Below are 11,183 nucleotides of genomic sequence, written 5' to 3'. Positions count from 1 at the left end.
AAGTTTTGCTAATCTGCTATGGGGGTTTAGCAGTATCTGAGTCAGTCTGAGATCAAAGCAAAAACTACTAGAACTACTGGCATGCACATGAATGTGCTAGGGCCTATACACCATTGAAACCCCCTCAACACACTAGGCAAATGCAGTAAAAAATAGTCTTTAGTTCCACAGTCATTACTCTCATTAAGATTTGTAAAATAAGATCTAGCCTTCCTGAGCCTCCAGTGCTTCATTAGGAGTTATTTCTACATCTGAGTTTATACTCCCATGCCTGATCCTGCACCTGAGTGAAGGTGTTTAGCTAGAGCTAAAAACAGCTTATAAGACTGTGAGATAGAAGAGAGTCACTTCCAGGAATGGTAACAGCAACATTGCAGAGGCAAGGATTGTTTGAATAGTTCAACATCAAGACTCTTCAAAAGGAGAGAGGGTTGTTAATACCTAAGGAGTGGAGAGAGATTAGCAGGAATCAGAGGGACGATCATTATCCATGAAGTCAGTTGACTGTCTCAGCTGCTGCCTGAATAGAAATGCAGCTACTGGGTAGTTGGTTTTAAAATTTCAGTGGAGTAGGGATCAATGAGGGGTTTAACTGCACCATTGCACACCCCCTCCCCCCCGGATCCACCCTTGGCCTGTTTCAGGTAGAAGGCAGAGGAGACTTGCGCCTTATAGACTACCATATTTTACAGTGTACAAGTCTATGTGACATATAAGTTGACCCCATATTTCTTATAAAAAAAGTTAGGATTTTTGTAGATCTGGTGTATAAGTCAACTCCGCCTCACCACAGCCACCTCCAGGGGAGGCATCAGGTGCATGAACTCAGTTGTTACCTCATCCCAGTGCTTTATAAATGTAGGTCAGTGATGGCCACTGTGGCCAGAGCCTGTAAGCTGCAGCCACAGCTGGGTGGGCAGCAGCGGAGCTCAGCACTGGGGGCTGCGAGTGGCTCCTGGCAAGTGCTGCTGCCACTCTGTGCCCTGGTGCTGTTGGCAGCGGGCAGCAGTACTGTGGCTTCTGCGCCATCAGGTGGTGGCTGGCCAAGATCTACCCACAGGGCAGCCACTGGGCTGTGGGTAAGTGTCCCTGGGCCAGACTCGATGGATGCAGGGTTTGGGTGCCCAGCCTGGCTCTGGGGTATCAGGCAAGGTGGAGGCAGGAGCCTGGCCTGACCTCAGTCAGTGCCAGAGAAACTCCCAGACACCAGCACGCCGCCTCTCTGTGGGCTGGGTATGGCAGGGTGCAGGGTCTGGCTGAAGACAAACGAATTTTGAAACACAATATGTTTTTATTTCAAAGTATTGACATAGTGCATAAGTCGAGGTGGAAATTTAAGGGTAAATATTTTGGTTTCAGACATCAACTTATATACCGTGAATATGGTAACTACATCAGAGAGATGTAGCATAAGCCTGCTGCTCACAAAAGCCAATGTTGTATATCTGATATAATTAGCCTATAAGGTGCAAATCTTCCCTGTCTTCTCTCTGGGCTCTTCCCCTGGTGTCACAGGCTTCAGGGGGTCTGTAACCACCTTAACTACAACCTTCCATCTCTTGTCATATGCAATCTCCTTTTACCTTGTGGCATCTTTGCCTATCCCATCCAGATCCATTTTTATGATATCTTCCCATCGTTGCCTTGGTCTACCTCAAGGTCTGATACTTGTCTTTGGTTTGGAGGCCCTTAGGCTGGGGTTTTCTGCTCAGTGGGCTCCTTACATTTTGTATCTGCAACTTCCACCCTCGTTTTTTCAAGTCATTCATTTATTTTTGGGTTCTTTGGCCCTTTTTGCCTCTGAGGGAGGGAGCCCTACATTTTGGAGGCTTGTGCCCACCCTTCCAAACTTCAAATAGGTACAGTGAGGAGGTTTTTGGATATAAATTGGAACTCATGCAGTCAGGTTGAACAAATTACAGGGTACAAATTTAGGTGTCCTCTTTTCCATTTTAATAGATTAATAGCAGCTACTTGAAGAATATTTTGTCAGTCGCATCACAGTGCTGACTCTGGATACTCTGGTGCTCAAGCACGGAGTGGAAAAAATCAGCGGTTGCTGAGCACCCACGAGCCACATTGGGTGAGCCAGGTTGAAGAACACTGACTTTTCTGGGGTTGTGTGAGGTTTTGTGCAGGAACACAACCCCCCCTCCCAAAAACAAAAAAACAAACCCACCAGCAAAAACCAAAGCCTATGAATAGCATGACTTAATTTTGAATTCTCTGCAATATAACTGAAAAGGCAACAGATTTCAGACAGTCACGGCTAGTCATTGTAACAACTCAGACTGTGGAGACAGAAAGTCACTCTTCTACAAAACCTAGTTTTTATCAATTGCGCAGGTAACAGCACAATTCTCTGATTTATGAGCTTTTTGGTTTGATATATCATTAAGACATATTCTATATGCAGTCAAGTTGTTGCAGTAATACAGATACGTTCTGACATATTTATTCACTGGTTCCTGCATAAATTACACTGGTAAGTAAGTAGACTGGACTGCTTTACTTGAAAGAAAAAAGTGTTTAGGTACCCATTTAGTATTGCTTGGTTTCTTTATCTTCTTTTAAGCAAAACTGCTCATCTCTACAGTCTCTAAAGTCTAGTTCTTGGCCTTTACTCTTTGGCAATTTCCTTCTCTCACTTCTTGTCTTTTCACTACCTTTAACTATATGTATAACTTTTCAAATTGTTTCTGTTTGAGTGCACATATATTTTTGGCAACTGCAGTTTCAATGTTTAAACGGCAGTTTCAAGTAGTTTCAATGTTTAATAATAAGTTGTAGCTGACAAAACAATACTTCTCAGAACAGGTGCAAAATTAATTCCATATTTGCAAAGCTGAAGGATATGTATGCAGGATACCTCTGTAAGTATATAGCAAGGTCCAAATCTTAAAATGTATTTAGGTGCCTAAATAGGAGGTAGGTGCTTAAATCCTAATGATTTTAAATGGGACTTCGACACTTTTGAGGCTATGGGCCTGAGGTTGACATTACACGTTACACTTAGACCAAAGTAAGGGCCCTTAAAATATAAACATCTACCCGTTAAAACTAGTTAATACATGTTAAGTGCCCCCTGAGTATCTCAGAATTACACCACTTCGGGCATGGGTTAACTCTGGGCCATACTTCCCAACTTGTCTTAGGGTAACTTCAATCTGCTCTGTGGATTTGCAGTTTGCAGTCTTCCAGCATCCCAAGATGCACTGCTCCCAATCCCCCTCACTGTCCCCCAGAGCAGGGATAGAGGCCAGGTGTTCCAGCTGCTAGCTATGTCCCTGCTCACCAGCCCTCTAGTGGTAAGACAGAGCAGAGCAAGCAAGAGATAGTACTGCCCATTAATGCACGACTGCCCACAAAGTGTTCTAACTTTAACACTGCTTAACATCCCACAGATGTAGTAGGACTATGTGTAATGTGTATACCTTCACCATAAGTTACTTTCAATTTAACCCTTCCTAGGGTGACATCCTGGCCTTAAAGTCAATGACAAAACTCCTCTTGATTTCATCGGGCTGTTATTTTGCCTTGGTTCTTGATAAACCTGTGATTCATTTGGCCATTTTCCTTATTATTACTTTGTTACTGTGGTCAGTTGGCAGTTTGTGTATTTTTAACTGCATTGGTTACTGCTCAGCACTACTATATGACTATGTAGGTATTTGGCTCCATAGACATTTAAAAAAAAATCTTACGAAAGCAACACGTTCCATTGAACACAAATTTCTTTCCCTGAATGAAAGAACAACCTATGTGTGACAATGTCAGTCAAATAACAGTGCAATTCTGAGAGGCATTCAGATTTGTGACTTACCAGTTCTGGAAGTCGAGTGCACCCAGATATTATGAGTTGTACGAGCTATAGAATACTTGCTAACACACAGAAGAGTGTGACAATTAGCTGCAAACTCAAGTTCAGATCCATATTTGTACTGAAACACTCCAGAGCCCAGATGTTAACAGGGCTTTTCCATTTTGTTCTAGGTTAGGGGTGTCCAATTTCTAAGCCCCCAGGGGCTACAGGCATTGGAGGCCTCACAAGTGAGCCACAGGCCACTGGGTTGCACAGACACTCCCCTACACCCTCCTGTTGCACTGTACACCTGCATAGGCACCTCCATACTACTGCACTGGGCACCCAACTCCTTGCTACGCTGCACAGGTACATGAGACCCCTGCTGCAATGCAGTGGTACATGAGCACAATACCTTCCCCACTCCCTTCCCCACTCCAGCGTGTGAGTGTGTGAGCATGATTCCTACTAATGCTGCAGCACATGCCCTCACTGGTACTCCTCCTACTGCTGCAGTACATGGGTGGAATTGCCCACATACAGTGTCTTGTCCCCCCACCCCAGCACACATGGCCCTGTACTCACTCTCAGCTTGCTGCACTGTTTGCCACATAGCCCTGCTCCCTAGGGCATCCCCAAGGCAGAGACAGGAAGTGGCAGCCAGAGGAAGGAGGGACAGCCCAGGGACCCCAGCTACTGTTGTTGCCAGAGCAGTGTAGGTAGGCAGAAGTCTGAAGGTCACAACTTACCCCTTACAGGCTGCATGTAGCCCATGGGCCACCAGTTGGCCCATGGGACCTATTCTAGTTCATTCCATTATAAAGATTTCAGTTTTGGTTCAGATCAGGCCTCAAAGCTTGAACACCTTAAATGCTGGGGGGAGCAGATCAGGGTTTGATTCTGGTCCCTTTCTAATCTATTCCAATAATTAATCATAGTAAAAACTAACTCAGAAATGTATTTTTTCCAGAAGCTAGCTATTGGATTTTTTCTTGCATCGGATGGCTCTGAAACATGGTAAGAAAAGGACAGGAATAATTAAACCCAGCACTCTGGAAGAATAAGTAGGGAGGTGACGTGCTTAGCTTGCAGGACTAAAGTTATAAGTGTCTTGAGTTCTAATCCTAGATGAGCAAATTACTTGTTGTGTGAACTTTGGCAAGACGTTTGGTCTGCCTTTGTTTCAGTTTCCTCATCTGTAAAATGGAGAGGATAATAATGTCTGTCCCTCCCCCCTTTGTAAATATTTGCACATCTTAAAATTATATCTGTAGTACCCATTTTTCATGATGTAGAAAGGAAGTCTGAAATGTTTTATCTTTTCTTTACTCCAATAATAATGAATTGTTTTCTGTTTTTTTACTTTACAGTCAGGGTCTTACCTATCTTATTGACAATTGGAGAACTACTAGGTTCATGACATCACAGGTAACTTTGTAATTAACCTTACCTGAGAGAGAGAGAGAGGGGGGATTTTTAGCCATACTGTATAAAACATTTTGTTTTTAGTTAGTTGGTGTTAAAGCCTATTTAACTTAAACTCCTGTAAAAACAAGAAAGTCTCTTGTCAAACATTCATGGCATGCCCCGTCATTTAAGGGTTGAGAAAATTCCCAGTTCACATAACTGAATTATTCAAAAGAGATCTTCAGCAAACTAACTGAGACAAAACTTGATATTCCTGAGTTTTTTCTAAAGTACAACAAATTTGTGGGGTAAGGGAATAAAACAACCAAATCCAATTTTTGCTTTTTCCCTCCTGTTACTTTTAATAAACATCTTTCTAATAAGTGTCAACCAAAGTAGGAATTTCAAAGTGCTCTCAAGTTACTTAATCACTTTTGAAAATCCTCCCCTAAATTACTGGAAGTAGCACCATACTATAAGCTGCTTCCTGGCTTTCATTGCACTTGAAAAAAAATGAGGTTTGGAAAATTGCAACATGCTTAAAATTCCGTTATACCTTCTGTCTACAGAAAGGGCAAGAACACAGGCAAGTTTGTCAGATTTGCTTATGGAAGGAAGGGACATCACTTCCTCTGCAGAAGGCCTGTGTGGTTGGAGAGGGCAGGACTGTTGGACAACTGTTCTCCTAATCTTCAACAACAACCTAAATACTGTGGAATCCTCCAAACTCAAGAGGAAAGGGTTTGGGGAAACTGTCCAGTAGGAAGGACCCTAGGAGGAGCTGTGCTACCAACAGGACAGAAGGGAACAAAGAAGCCAAGAGCCGGCATGAAGGTATGGAACATAAGCACTGGAGTAGCTCATATAGGCAACTCTTGGAGCGTGAGATTGGCAACTGGGTTAAAATCTTTCCAGTCTTGTTTAATAACATGCTTCTTTATTTGTAGGGAAGGATGCCCTGGCTTATTATGGCTAGGCAAGAGTAGTTGTTAGCAAGTAATAAAGAGCTTTTTCATATCCTATAAGTCATAGGGTAATTCAAAACATATTTCTGCGGGGGAAAAAAAAACAGTAATGGAATTGAGCAGTACCGGGAAAAAGGAGCCAAAGTGATTACTTTTTAATGGGAGCTTTGAGGTTGGTACTGTAACCCTATGTTTTGTATTGTTTAATGCTAGAAAGTGTGAATCATTTTTCTGATCTAATGCTTTGTAATGCAAAATAACAAGGTTAGGTATAGTTCACAGTGCCTGGATTTGTTTTATGTTTCAAAAGTTTAAACAAATTATTTGCTGTATGAACAAAATGATAGTGATTTACTGATCACAGTACCGGGGGTGCTTTCCTGAAGTGTAAAAGCTGTTTAGCAAAAGGAACGTGCTGCTGTCAGCAAAACATACTCCAAACTCAGATGCTACAAACAATGTAGCATTAAAATGGAGATAAACGCTAATGAAATAGCATTCAAAGTCAATAGTTTTTTTATGCATGATAGATTAATTTAAAATATTCACTTTAAGAAACTCTGAGTTCCAATATTGCCCTGAACATTAAATGAAAGTTTCTGTGGTTTGGGAGGAAGAATCAGAATCCTGCAGCAGTCAGGAAAAGTAGTAATTTACAATTAGTCCTACAATGACAGCTATATAGATTAAAAGACAGCATTGGAAAGTTAAATTAAACTGTTCTTTAAAAAGAGCAGATGTTACTTTTGTAATTTTGAAAATTCCCTTTTATGAAAATTTCTCAGTCCTTATTAAAACAAACCTGGTGGCTCTAAGTTCACTTTACTAAACTGGGGTGAAATTCCACTTTCCCTACAGAAAGCTGACTTATTTTAATTTTGTGTTGGGAATGCTGGGCAAACTGAGGAAGACAGAATCCACACCCAAGGTCTGTAGAGATATACTGCCAGCTTTGTGCAGCTGGTGCTTCAGCATGTCTGCTGGAATATTGGCAGCAGCGTCATCAAGCCTGTAGCAGTAGTGTGGAAGACGTGAATGATAATAAATAGACACCCTAGTTCTGCCCCGGACCTGTTCTCAGTGGAGCTCTTTGTCTGAGCCTATAACACCATGTAGAAATTCCGTGAAACATTTCTAAAAAGTTTCCTGTAAAATGTGGTGTGCACAGAAATCATGCATGTTCCAAATCCTATTGATAAAAACCTTTTCACTGTGTCACACTGTGCTACCATTTATTGCTGTATATGCCACATATTTTACAGATAAACAGATTTTTAAAGAACTGCAGTTATTTTCAGTAAATCAAGAACACTGCTCACTGTATGTATTTTTAAAGCACTGCTATAACTTAAGTTTAGCAAAATAATATATTTCAGTTATTGAGGAAAATGTAACTTTTCAGTGAATTGTATAATGAATCTGGAATTTAAAAATGTAGTGAATGCAGCTCAGACAGATTCTGGCATGAATGGGGTTAAAAGTCTGCCCTAAGATGCCAGACATCCCTGCAAAAGCTGCCAGGATTGCAGTGGAATGCAGCCACCTGACAGGCTGGCTCTCTGCAGTCTACTAATACTAACAAGGGCGAGCAGATCAAGAAGATCTTCATGGTGGAATGTGTACAGGCCCCACCCCCTGCAGCAGGGAATATGAACCAGAGCAGAAAGAGTACACAGAAAGGGCCAGAATCATTTCAGAAGAAGCTAGTATACATACACACATCACTGGCCAAATTATTTACAACTTAGCTGGTGAGGAGAGGGGGAGGTGAAAAAGCAGAGCGTGATGTGTAATAGACACCTGTTATAAACCTGATGTAGACAGAGCTTGAAAAAAAGTAAGAGATGGAGCCTAAAGCAAAATAGATGTCATGTCTTGCATCTTCCAGGGCCACAGTAAAAGGAAGAAACACAGTTGCATCAAGGGCCAGACCCTACAAACTCATACACATGACACGAGTCATCTTCAGAAAGGCAAATAGTTCTCAGAAGTCAGTGAACTCCACCTGTGACTGAGGGCTTGCGAGGTTGGGCTGAGGGGATTGGGTAATCCTCCCTATAATTTTGCCGGGAGAACAAGGCTGTCCCTTCTGCAGCAAAGGTTTTGTGGTGACACCTTTCTTTTTTTCCAGACCCTGGGAGTCTTCTTTCTGTAGTCTGTCTGTGGGTATCTTTGCTAAATGAGGAAATGAAAATGAGCTAGCCTGGGGAATGTTTTGGGTCGTGGTATATTGCACATGACTTTCTCCTAGCCCTGTGACAACTGATGAGTAAAATGAGAGACCTAGTTAGCTTTATTAGCCTGAAGTCAGGCAATGAAATTAGCCCAGCCTTTTCCCTCCTTCCACCTGATCCCAGGCCTATAAGTACCATATTTTCTTGCATGCAACATGCCCTGGAATAAAATATGTATCTTGTTTTTGAAAGGCAGAATGAAGAAGAAAGATCTTCCCCTATAGTAAGTAACTAAGTAGGAGTAGCTAGGGATCCAAGTCTGCTCATTTTCCGCTCCTTGAGTGGCATGCAGATTTTACTTTCACTTTTGCCCAGTAAAGCAGAAACTGCTCTTACTGTATTTCATACATATAATGCACACTGTAATTTCCAGCAGCTGTTTTGTTTTGTTTTTTTGGGGGGTGGGGGGGAAGGTATGTGTTGTATACAAGAAAATACAGTATGTTATCTTTGCTGCCAAGAGCCATTTTGAGGTCCCTAACATGCTATGCCTGGGAGAATTAGTGTGGTTTCATTGAAGCCATTCTGTCATTGAGCTGATGAATACTTCCTTCTAAGACCCTTGGGTTTTTTTTTCTGTAGGTGGGGGTGATTGCATGGTGTTCCTACAGAAGTAGGAAAACTTTTAACTGTGAACTGTGGATGGTAGCTTCTGTAGATAAAAAAGGACTGACTCAAATCTTTACCCAAAGCTGAAACACTTTCAATCAAACCTTATTTAATGTTCAGAAATTCTTGGCTAACTTTATTATAAAAAAACCATTGTTCACATTCCATTCCTCTGTTTTTCCTAGTTCTTGGTGGGACTAGAAGGGAAAATGCCAAAATATCCTTTGAGAGCCTATTCTTGCAAGACACATCAGAGATCTCATTAGGAAGCCTGTTCTTGTAATACTCCTAGCCAAGTTTTGCAGTCTCTGTAAATCTGAATGATGTAAGTAAGTATGTGAACTTTTGGTACTTATCTGGTTTTCTCTTAATCTGTTTGTAAATAATCCACACTTCTGTGCTTCTTTCAAATCCATCCTAATCATGCAGACTTTTAAAATCTGTCATTGCACTTTCCAATTTTGTACCTGCTATAAGTAGATAAAAGAGCAAAAATCTTCTATAATGGGTAAAATTCAGTATATCATTATTCATAGTAGAATTTAGATCTTAGATGGAACTATTTGTCTTTAAAACCTTTTACAAATATATATGTTGTTGGGACTGTGGATAAGCTTATTTTGGTGCTGGTGTAGCAGGTGTTTTTCTTAACCATTTTTTTTTTTAGGAGAAATCCCAACTTTAGAGGAAATGAGCACTCGATTATTTAAATTTCCTGAGATTAGAGGAAGAACACTTTGCCAAACAATGCCTCTTCACTTCAAAACCTCTCCTCATAAATTATGTTAGGAGATCTTATTAAAAGTCTGTAAAAATTTCCTATTAAAAATGGTTGATTGCAGTCCAGACCATCACAGCTTTTGTGCTTTCGTTGAAATACCACAGCTGTCGCAAAGAAATATACTGTGAGACAAAAGGTTTTGTTTCCTTTGTAATAAATTATTTTTGTGATATCCGAAGTAAGATAAAACTTTCACTATGTTTGAGTGAAGGAAGATTCTTGTGATAACTTGTTCAAAAATCTATAAAAAGAATATAAGAATGCAGATCTAGATAGCAAATTAGAATCAGACTTCCTTTTTGTTTAGCAAAGCAATTACTTCTAAAGTCAGTGAAGATTATAACTATGGATAATGGAATGACTTACAAAAGCACAGCGACTATAGCTCAATAGAATCTTAAGTTGAAATTTTCAACTTTGACCTTTGAAAACTGTACAGGAGAAACCTTCAGCATTGGAGATTTTTACAGACAAAACTAAGTGGTATGAAACAGCCTATTTGCTAAATACATTTACAAATAGTATTGGAAAAATACTGCAAACATCTTTTAAGAGTTTTTTTAAATTCTGAACTTTTAAACAAAGTTGCTTTTACTACATTTGTTTTTCCATTTCTCCTTAGGCAAATGAATTTTCTGCTGGAAAGTTTGCAGAAGCAAACATTCATTTAGTAAGCTGCAGTATTTGCACTAGGGATCTGAGTCTAGGCACAGTAGTCATCCAATCAAGGAATGAAAACATACCACATGACATGCACATTGTGTCAAAATTTAAACAACATAACCTGTATTTTTGCACAATCTATGTAGCAAGTAGTTTTAACTGAAAGATACATTAGGGATATTCAAAATTTGTTCACAGAAGAAAGGTCAAATTTACTAAATAAATTCCTTTTATACCTAGAAGTTAATGGCTGTTTTATACATGTATTAAAGAGAATTATTGTAGATGCTAGAAAATAAGATAGAATAGAAGATGCTGTTCAACAACTTCATTAGTGACCTGGATGAGGGTGTGGAGAGCACCCTGTTCAAGTTCGCTGATGACACCAAGCTGTGGGGTAAAGTGAATACACCAGCAGGCAGGGACCACATCCAGGCAGATCTGGATAGGTTAGAGAAGTGGGCAGATCTGAACAGGATGCAGTTCAACAAGGACAAGTGCTGGGTGCTGCACCTGGGGAGAGGGAACCAGTATTATGGTTATAGGTTAGGGGCTGACCCTCTCAGCAGCACAGAGGTAGAGAGGGATCTTGGAGTCAGGATTGACTCCAGACTGAATATGAGTCGCCATTGCGACGAAGCAATAGGCAGAGCCAACCGCACCCTGTCCTGCATCAACAGGGGCATCACTAACAGGTCCAGAGAGGTCTTGCTCCCCCTCTA

The 11,183-nt window shown here is 40.8% G+C and overlaps 1 long non-coding RNA gene across 1 annotated transcript; it reads left to right on the top strand.

The window, feature by feature from the left end:
• Positions 1-5,706: 5,706 nt before the first annotated feature.
• Positions 5,707-9,864, top strand: LOC109299045. Its single transcript, XR_002097757.1, has 2 exons — positions 5,707-6,043; positions 9,203-9,864. It is a non-coding gene; the product is annotated as an uncharacterized LOC109299045 (long non-coding RNA).
• Positions 9,865-11,183: the final 1,319 nt, after the last annotated feature.

The sequence above is a fragment of the Gavialis gangeticus genome, unplaced genomic scaffold, assembly GCF_001723915.1.
Source record: "Gavialis gangeticus isolate Ggan-Ray unplaced genomic scaffold, GavGan_comp1, whole genome shotgun sequence".
NCBI classification, from domain to species: domain Eukaryota; kingdom Metazoa; phylum Chordata; order Crocodylia; family Gavialidae; genus Gavialis; species Gavialis gangeticus.
This window is presented reverse-complemented; position numbering and strand designations above follow the sequence as displayed.